The sequence below is a fragment of the Cupressus sempervirens genome, chromosome 4 (genome assembly GCF_028749045.1).
Source record: "Cupressus sempervirens isolate cs-2001-9-10 chromosome 4, ASM2874904v1, whole genome shotgun sequence".
NCBI classification, from domain to species: Eukaryota; Viridiplantae; Streptophyta; class Pinopsida; order Cupressales; family Cupressaceae; genus Cupressus; species Cupressus sempervirens.
In genome coordinates this window covers 763,027,597-763,038,848 of record NC_143121.1, presented here as the reverse complement: position 1 = coordinate 763,038,848, position 11,252 = coordinate 763,027,597, and positions in this window count along the sequence as shown.

The window sequence follows — 11,252 nt, the reverse complement described above, 5'->3', positions numbered from 1 at the left end:
ATTAAGGGGAACACCCTTCATCAAGTGGTATCAAAATGGGAGTTCCTGACTGTGTAAATAGATCATCAATTAGGAGGCAATTTGCAACAGGACCATGATTTGGGCTAAGCATTGGATAGATCACCGATTGTGAGGTAGTTTACATTAGGGTTTCAATGAAAGTGTGAAAATCCCTCCATGAAGAGAGTGTTGTGAAAGAGTCGTAGGTGTTACACCTAAGAGTTTTAGAGCCCTCTAAAGACAAATGCAAGCATTGGAAGAACAAATGCATAGAGGAATAAATCTTTCCATAAGAGATGAAAGTGAGGATGAAGAAGAAAAAGAAGGAAATCTTGAAGAGGAGGCAATTTTCAACCCAAAAGAGGAGAGGCTTTTTAAGGCCATTCCACGATTGGAAAAAGAAATAAGTTTGAGGTTCCTGCATTTTTGGGAAGTCTTTATGCGAAGGAATTTGATCAATTGGATCAATGAGTTGGAGGAATAATTTGAGTATGAAGATATTGAAGATTCAGATAGCATCAAAATTGCAAAGGCCAAACCAAAGGGTCATGCAAAGGTCTAGTAGCAAGAGATCCAGTTCGTGCAAAATAGAAGAGGAAAGGACAAAATCACAAGACGGGACCAAATTATAGCCAAATTGAAGCAATAATTCATCCCCATTGATTATGAACTTGATCTATTGAAGAAAATGCAAGGGTTGGAACAAGTGGGAAGATTTGTTCAAGAGTATACTGAAGAGTTCTACAGTGTTCTCATTAGAATAGGTCATGCAAAAGATGACAAGGAGAAGGTTGTATGTTACCTTAATGGGTTGAGACCAAGCATTTAGGGGGAATTGAGTCTAGTCCAAATGAACAGTATAGAAGAGGCATACCATTTTGCCCTAAGAGTTTAGGAAAAGTTGAACAAGAAGTTCGATAACATAAATAGTGGAAGAGGTTGTGATGGAAAATCTAGTGAATGGTCTTATGGAGGCTGAAATGATGATAGGAAAAAACAAGAACAAGGAAAGCAATAAAAGTAGTTAGAAGAGAGGCTTCTGTGGAAAATGTTTTTACTGTGGAGAAGAAGGACATAGAACATTTGACTTTTTCTAGTGTCAAGGAAGGATTGATACAAAAATTGAAGGTTAGGCCAGAGAAGTGTATGTTGATGAAGATGCCAAATCATCACATTCTAAAGATGTTGAAAGAGGAGAAGTCCTAGTTAATAGAAGAATCTTAATGATTGGTAAGAATAAACCTGATCAAAGGTGGATTTTGTTTCACACAAGGTATAAATGTGAACATAAGTGTTGTGATGTCATCATTTACAATGGAAGCACTAACAATATAGTATCAAAAAAGATTGTCATGAAGTTAAATCTTAAGAGGTAGAAGCACCTACATCCATACCGTATTGTTTGGGTGCAAGATGGTCATTGTAGACACCTAAATTTGATTACACCGCTTTAGTAATCCTATATAGTTATCTCTAAGGGCATCATTAATTAAATTCCTATTTAATTAATCCTTTTCCATCCCTAGTTGATTAATTTAATTAATCATCTATAGTCCTAATTGATAAATCAAATAACCTATTATTTATCAATTAAATCCTTTTCTCCTATCTAATTCCAAAAATCCCCATTTATTAAATAAATCTATTTGATAAATAAAATCCTCAAATCTAAAACCCCTAAATTATCCCTAATCCTCCATTTAGCCTAATCCACCCCATCCACCCATACTAACCAAGCTTAGCCACTAACTCACCCACCCTCATTAATGCCATCCACTTGCACATCTCTAACATCCCTAATCTAATCCTAAACCCAAGCCTAATCCACCCCCTAATGTTGTCACATTTCCTAAACAAGTTTAAGACTTTCTTAAACCAAATCAAAGTCTCCCCTCAAAAAACCCAACCACCAAGTCATGAGTGATCTTACAAACCATAAAAGACTCTTACAAGCCCACTCATGACTCTTACATCCATCTTCCACACTCTTCCCTCTTCCAGACTCATTCCTCTTAAATCTCTCTTACATACTCAACCCCACTCATCACGCCTTTAACCAACCCTTTACCCTACCCTCTCACACTCATCCTCCTTGTGCCAAGTGTCACCTTTCCATTGGTGCTAAACAAGCACAATCCATGTGCTCCCCTTTGAGTGCATCTTAGCCCTCCTTAACCATCTCCCCATCCTTGCATCTAAGCCCTCCATCCCTCTACCCCTTGGCCTATAAATTGAATCCCATCCCAAGCCATTTCAATCACAATCTTTGAGCTAAAGTTATCATGCCCTTTTGAGAGCCAAAATCAATACTCATACCCTTATAATGCCAAATTGAGAGCTCACAAAGCTACCAATTTGCCATTTACCCATCTCCATTGAAGCCATTTGAGCATTTGAGCATACATCCCCAATCTACACATAGACACATCTCAAAAACAAGAGAACAATCTCATTGAGAGAGCTTATCCATGGCTCACATTCTCATTTGAGTTTGTCTTCTCTTTGTCTCTCTTATATGTTATGTTAGTTTAATGTGTAAATGCTTTCATTGAATTAGTATTTCTAGCATATTAGATTAGTGTATATATTTTGGCATGCTCGGTGGGACCCCGCTATGGGTCATTTTTTTCATCCGTTTCAATCTACATTGTGCTTTTACAAACTAACAATCTAATGGTTTGTTGTTGTTTGAGCAGGTGCAAGTTGTTTTTGTTTGTTTTTGCAGGTTGAAGGACGCACTAGAGAGAAAGATACATCCTTTAAAATCCAAAAATAACCAAAAAAATAAAAAAATCTACAAAAAACTCGTGTCCATCGGTTCATTACGCGCAGTGTCGTCTCCGCAAACTAGCGTCTTCACCTGTCGTCTGCGTAGAACGTCTTCTGTGAATTTCAGCGTCTGCGCAGATCAATGTCTATGAGTTTTAGCGTCTTCACCTGGCTACTATCATCTACGTCGCCTTCAAAAGCTCAAACTGTCATCTCCACCGCCGCCAGCAGTCAATTATCGTCTCTGCCGCCGCCAGCAGTCAACTGTCGTCTCCGACGTTGCCAACTACCTTCTTCATCAAACTGTCATCTGCGAGTTTTGGCATCTGCGAGTTTCAGCGTCTGCAAGTTTCGACATCTCTGCAGTTTGGCGTCTTTGCCTGATAAACTGTCATCTCTGCCTGTTTATGTTGCATTTCCATTTTAGCATATCAGTTCCTACACTTTTTATTTTAAAAAAAAAAGAATATAAATCAAAATTTGACTTTTAGTGGTTCCGTAAGATTTAGACCATTCTAAGCATTTTTACGTGTAGGAAAAACAACAAAAAAAGTTTTAAAAAAATTTCTCATAGTTAAGCTTTCATTTTTGAAGATTTTGGGTGACTAACTAAATTATTTTTTTTGTCTCATTGCAGGTTGGAGCACATATGAAACCACTAACCATGTTTCTTGCAGGTTCTCATGTTGCTAAAAAATGAACTTGAATGTTTAATCATTTGTCTTTGAATGCATGTTGCTAAAATGAACTTGAATGTTTAATCATTTGTCTTTGAATGCATGTTGCTAAAATGAACTTGAATGGTTAAACACATTTTCCATTGAATGAATGTTGCTCAAAACACACTCTTGAATGCCATGGATTAAAATTAATTTTCCTTGGAATGCATGCTTAAAACAAACAAACTCAATCTTGAATGCAAAGGATCAATGAATCAATGCAATATCTCACACTTCAATTTTTGGTGCATTAAAAAGAACAAACAAATCTCTCTTTCTCATGCAATTTAGGCAAAGTTTAATTTTTGGACAATTAAGAAACTTTGTTAAGTTAAATACAAATTTGCAAAAATCAATTTGAGTAGTTCCTTGGACTCACCTCTTTTCTAATCACCCATCAATTCAACCATTGGTTGCAATCTTAGCGCCATTTATGGAGATGGGTCTACTTGAAAAAGGTGTTAAATGTTCCACAATCTAACTAACTCACTTGGTCTTTGAACGTTTTCTCTAACTTTATCAAAATTCTTAAATGACAAAAACTCTAGATTAAATCGATCACACTTCAAGTTTGGGCACTAAAATTGAACAAAAATTGACGTGGAGAGCCTCTGGGTGCGCGCTTGAAATTGAATCTCGCATACTTTTGTTTTGGGCTTAAAACAAACTCACACTCAATCTTGAATGCCTTAAAGAAAATTAATCGATACTTGACGTGGAGGGCCTCCGGGCACGCAAGTTTGCTTTTGTTGACCCTAACTCTTCTTCTTGTTTGCATTCTTCGATCAATTTACTTTTGTTGGTGCTTCAAGTTGGAATTGAATATTGTCTCTTAAACATGAGTGCTTGCAAAGTCTAGATTAGCACACATAAGAGTTAGTTGGTAAAAGAACAAGCGTGTTTTTTCGCCCAAGGTCATCCAAGTCTTCTCTCCCCTTATCATCTTTTGAGGCCATTTTGGGTGCATAAGATTAGGATCCAAAACCTTGTTTCTTTTTAGAAGGCCTGCTTGGGGATTTCATCACCCCTTGGATGACCTCAACTCCAGCGTTCCGACGGAGTATAAGAATCGGGAGGTGAACCGAAATACACCTCTCTTGGGATCAAGATTTTGTCACTCGAGCTAAGCCTCAAGGAACTTTATACCCTTGAGAAGTGAAAGAGGAGAAGTGGGTTACCACTCCTCTCAGCTGTGTGACATCTTTTTGGTCTCATCTACGGATTTGGGCCTCACGTACCTTGGGTATATCGAGGACTCTCTAGCTAAACCAACTGTCATCCTTGCAGACAACCATCTAGGATGTTAATGTGTTTGAAGTGACTGATCAAAACATTTGTAGAACATACACACTCCTCGGCACAAGTATCACATTCTGAGAACCACAAACTTCTATATGGGTGTTCCTATCTATTGCTTGATTTTATTTTACTTGTTGAATGAATGTTTGCCAAACTTGGTCAATCCTAGCTTAGGGCACACTTAGCGTAGTCACTTCCTATTTTAGAAGTTGAACAAGTTGAAGAAAAACAACCGATATCTCTCAAAGCTAAGCAGATTTAGGAATTTATGTTGGAACAACTAAAACCCAAACAGAAGTTTCACAAAGTCAAACTCAAGCCATCTTTGGCATACCAAGAACTTTTAGCCAAGAGAAAAGAAATAACACCAAGCTTGTGAATTTCCAAACTCCACAAAGCAGAGGACAAAGCTACTGATGAAGCACTTCAAGAGGCCTGGTTAGAGCGCACCATCAAATTTAGCCAACATCCAGGAGTTAATCCTGCTTATGCCTTACCAACTAGGCATAATTTCTATGATTAGACACCCTTGTTTCTCCACATCTTCTTGGATAAGCTTCACTTTCGAGTCATCTTTGTAGAAAAGACAGCCATCTTAGTTTATCCCCTTAAGCATTATTAGCTCATCCATCTCATTTAGAACCAAACCATCTAGCCAACAATCCAAAAACATTCGCATCCAAGCCTTCAAAATTGTTGTCACCTTGCCAAAAGTTTTCCATTCCTAAAATCTTCCAAATCCACCAATCTCACCAAGGTTATCCCTTTGATAGAGCTTTGTCTACGGTAATCTAGCTTTGTCACTTGTTATCCCTCATCACCTTGAGCTAAAGGTTGGGATCCACAAGTGGTCAATCTCGTGTTCTTCCTAAAGGATCATCAGTCTATCCTTTGGTTGATACAATCACCACCAATCTTGCACATAGGAAAGCAGACCTTTCATGCTTTGGCAACATATCTTTGAAGTTAGAATCTTCAACCCAATCCTCCTTAGGTTTTGTCATATAGCTTTGCCTCAACCTAGGAAATCATTTGCATAGAAAAGCCTTCTCCCTTTTGCATCCATCAATATTATTGCATCGCATCCCTAGGAACATTATGCATCTTCATGCCACCCGTCACTCGCTTAGCCAAGAAGAAAGAAACAATGGAGCCCTATCATTTGGATTGAATAGCCTCACCCCCCTTGAGCACTCAGCCATCCTTCGGCCCAGAGAAAGCTATGCCATCACCTACTAACATTGAAGCTTTCATGAACCAACCAGGAAATGCAGTATTGGTAAACACCATTATAGAAAAGAACAAAGAGACAATCATGGCTAATTTCCGAAGGGACAATGTAGGAACCTTTGACTTTGGAAGACCCCCTCCATTATCAGATCCATCTCACCCATTGTTTGGGAAGCTGCCACCACCCATAGGCTCTTATGATCCAAATCATCCTCAATATATGCCAAAAGAAGAGCCTCCAACCAATCCATATGATCCAACAGACCCAAACATACCATCATCCACCCAAGTTGAAATCTCCATGCTACAAGCCAAACCATCCACCACCACTCCATCCTTGGTTCATACCTCTCCGCTCCAAACCGCCTTTACCCAAAACAACTCACCGTTCACCCCCTTCACTATTGTTGTTGCTGCTCCCCAACCCAGCCTTCCAAATCCATCCATCTCCCAAATTAGTGCTAGTATCTTTGGCCAACCTCAGCAATATACAATAGGGATGCCACCCATGGGGCCAAGTAATCAACCTTTCATCACCCCGAGCTTGTTCACCATAGCCCAAACCACAATCCCATCATTTCCATTAGGTCTTGAGAGCTCAATACCATCAGCCACAAATCCACAAGCTACTACCCTCACTCCACAAAGCTATCAAATCCCACAAGCTACTGCCAATTTTTTGCCAAGCTCCCAAGTGACCCCAGCTCCTGCCACCACTCTACCAAGCTTCCAAATCTAGCCACAAAGCTATCAAACCCCATGAGTTACATTCCAAAGCTTTCAATTCCCACCACCTCCACCACCAACTAATCTATTACCTCCTATTACCAACTACTTTTCAATGCCACTTCTAGGAGGTAATCCACCAATCCAGCCAACCACCAATTATTTGCAAGTACCGTCCCAAATGGGGGCGCAGCCCAAATACCTTAGTCAAACCCCACAAGCCCCCCGATCCTTTCCCCAAGCTTCACAACCATCTTATACCTTACCTCCACAAAGCCATTCATTTATCCCATAGCCAGCTTATGTTCCCCAATCCCAACCTCAAATCCCATATCAACAGCAAGCCTCGCAGCACATGCAGCAACATGCACCACCTCCCCCTCAACAACTCATCATCCACCATGTAGCTGCCCAAACAATTTACAATCCCTATTAGCAAATCCCTCACAGCCATCCATATTTAGTGGCCCCATCTAGTGCATACCTACCTCAAGGCACTCCTACATTGGGGGCACCCCAGCCATCACCTATCAATTCAGAATGGGAGCAAATGAAGACAGCTCTAAAAGCCATCCAAGAAGGGAATGATCCAAAGACATTCAAGTTTGAGACTATGTTTCCTTATCCATTTGATAGAGCCATTACCATGATACCATTTCCCAAACACCTTGAGGTACCCAAATTTGACAAATTCAGAGGAAAAGGAGACCCAGTCACCCACATCAAAGAATTCTACATGCACTGCCAAGAAGTGGCATACAGTGACTTCTTCCTCTTATGCCTCTTTCCCAAAAGCTTGGCTGGGCCAGCTCTTGAATGGTTTTACAGAATCCCCTATGGCACAATTAAAAACTTTGCTGAATTATCTGAGGCATTCGTAGCCCAATATGCCCATCTTGTTGAAATAGAGCTATCAATAGTTGATCTTGTCCACACCAAGCAAAAAGGTGGAGAAAGCCTTGCCGAATACCTACAAAGATGGCAAACCCTTACCACCCACATATCCTGCACCTTGCCAGAACGCCATGTGGTGAAAATGTTTATTGATAATGCCCATCCCAGCTTGGCTCACCACATGACCATGAACTGTTTGCAGACCTATAAGGATATCAAAGAGAAAGGAATGATCCTTGAGCAAGGACTCATTAAAGATGGCTTGGTCAAGATTTACAAGGAAACCAACCAAAATCAATCACATTCCAATGACAAGTCTAGGTATTGGAACAAAAAAAAAGCATGTTGCAACAGATGGGGTTACTAACACCAAACATGTGAATATTGTTGGTCCTTCTCAAAACTAGTCTAACCCACCATATCAACCAAACAACCAAAAAGCTATCAATTACCAATAGCAGAATAACCAAAGCTATCAAAACCACACTACAAGACCCAACTTTCAAGGGTCTCACAATCAAGCTAATGCCATCAGTGTAGCTGCAGGGCAAAAGCCCATATTCCAACCTGCACCTAGAAACTATACACCCCTTGGAGAGCCATTGGATGTTATTTTTGAGAAATTGGCTAAAGAAAACCTCATCAAATTTCCTCCTACCTAGCATATTGATCCAAGCCAATCCAAAGCTGCATGGTACAAGGACAATGAGTATTGCAAGTTCCATAGGGTAAACGGTCACACCACCCTCAGATGCATGAAACTGAAAGATTATGTGCAGGACCTCATTGATCAGAAAGAAATCACTGTTGGTGCCCAAACCTCTCCCAATGCAGGCTTACAGATTTATCAAAATGCTTTTCCTCCACACAACAACCAAAATCCTAGAAAAGCACCTATCCAAAACAACACCAACAACTGCCAGCCAAACCAACAGCATGGGAAGAACAATGACCACACTTCATCCTGTATAGACTATGGTAGCCTTATAGGTTGTATATCCGAGAAAGAGCCTTCTGTCAATGTTATCAATATCTGAGGACCAGACAATGAGTGTGCAGTTACCACTCGAAGAGCACAATTTAACATCGCAGGCCCACTAGTTTCATCAACACCATCAGCTCCATCAAAAATCTGATACAATATCTTGGAACACCTTGGGAACATGCCAGCCCAAATCTCCATTTTAGACCTTCTCCGCACTAGTCCTATGTACAAAGACATCCTTGACAGTGCTCTCATAGAATCTCGTTTCCCTTCTGATATCAATGCTACTAATTTTCGTAATCTTGTTGGACACCTTTCATCCTCATGTGCCCTATCTTTCAAACCCACTGACATACCCATGGTCGAGCCAAATCACACCCTTCCGCTTCGCATAGCCATCATGGTATCCAATTTTGCCTTGAAAAGAGTAATGATAGATAATGGATTAGCCTTAAATATTTGCACCCTAAAATTCATAAAACAAGCTAGGTATACTAAGGCAGATATGATTAGTGAGGTTATCACTATCAAAGCTTATGACAACTTGGAAAGAATCATAGAAGGAACTATTTTTCTACCAATCAAGGTTGGGCCAGTCATCCAAGAGACGGTTTGCCATGTTATTGATCTAAACCTACCATTTAACATCTGCCTCGGTCACCCATGGATTCATGCCATGAAAGCCGTTCCATCCACTTACCATCAATGTATCAATTTTTTGCATCAGGGCACCGAGGTAACCATCCATGCCAATCCAGAACCCTTTTCTTATTGCAATGTAGTTGAAGCTTCATATACAAATCATTGCCCTGATATTGATATCGGTATAGCCATCTCCAGCTCATCCCACACTTGTAATGATGCAGAAACCATCCTCGCCTCCACCCTATCTGCCGTAAAGATCAACAACAAAGGTTGTGGAGAGTATAGTCTATCAGATGCATTTGTTGTTTGAGCAATCCCACTTGATCCACATACCCATGGACGACTGACATATCACAAAGCTAAGGAGATTCCACCTCCTCGATACAAACAATTTGGCTCGACCACCTTTGTATCCTCAAAAACCCCTCTTCATGAAGAACTCACTCTAGATATCAACAATTGGTTACATAAGGATGCACCTCCAAGAAATCAAGCACGCCTTGACCACTTCAGCCAGAAGTATCCCTAAGAATATAAGGTCATCATTGAAAAATGGAACTATCAAGGAGGTGGACTAGGACCAGAAGAAAGGGGCATGCAATGTCCCATTGAAGCACATAAGTGGGAAACGAAGTCAGGTCTTGGCTTTGGCATACCCACAACTAGAGGCACCAACAAGAACAGTCACACTTTTTTGAACATCCACCGCGACCTTGTCAAAATCGAAGACATTCCTAAGGAAGTTGAAAAGAGAGCCTACAATGATATCCCAGACCAAATCTCCCTAGGAGACTCTGTTCTCCAAGAACTATCCATCCATTTCATTGACCTACCACTCACCCATCCACAACTCATAGATTGGGACCAACCAAGCGTCATACACATTAATGAGTTCACATCAGAGGAAGTGCTTCTAAGATTCATTGGAGCTGAAACTCCTCACAAGAAAACAAAGCCAGATTCTGCCTATATCTACAAGCTAGATCCCAAGGGGTATTTTTCAGAAAATCCCCAACCTAGTTTTGATACACCCAAAACTGGAACTAAGGTGAATTCGGGACTAGCTAAGGCAACAAAGAGAACCCCTCAGCAAGAAAATCTAGAGCCACAAGCAGAACATGAGGATTTAGTATTACCTCCTCAAGATAATTGACCAGAGGTGTCTTCTATTCTAATTGAGGATACTAGAGAAGTCAACATTGGTTCTTCAAAGATCCCCAAACTTGTTCATATTGTTGCATCCCTATCACAAGACCAAGCTGATCTCCTCTTTGAGGTCTTAAGAGAGAACATTGGCCGATTTGCATGGTCATATCAGGACATGCCAGGGTTGGATCCAAAGCTTGTAGTTCACCATCTTGCAATCGATCCAAAGATCAAGCCCGTCAGACAAAAGCTTAGAAAAATGCACCCCAAGGTGGCATTACTGGTCAAAGTTGAATTAGAAAGAATGTTAGCTGCTAAGGTTATCTGACCTATCGACTACTCAGAGTGGATCTCCAACATGGTCCCTATCACTAAGCCTTCCGGTGACATAAGAATCTGCATTAATTTTAGAGATCTAAACAAAGCTTACCCAAAAGATGATTTTCCCTTACCCAACATAGATATGATTGTAGATCTTACAGTTGGACATGAAATTCTATCCCTTATGGATGGATTTTCTAGGTATAATCAGATCAAGATTGCAAAAGAGGATCAGCATAAGACAACATTCACTACCCCTTGGGGAACCTTTTGCTACACCATGATGCCTTTTGGCCTAAAGAATGCTAGGGCTACCTATCAAAGAGCTATGACAGCCATTTTCCATGATCTTATCCATAGCATTTTGGAGGATTATGTGGATGATATCCTAGTCAAATCTCACACCTTCATGGATCATCTTGCTGACCTGGAGAAAGTCTTTGATAGGTTAGCCCAATATCATCTCATGCTAAATCCCAAGAAGTGTGTCTTTGGGATCACATCTGGAAAGCTTCTAG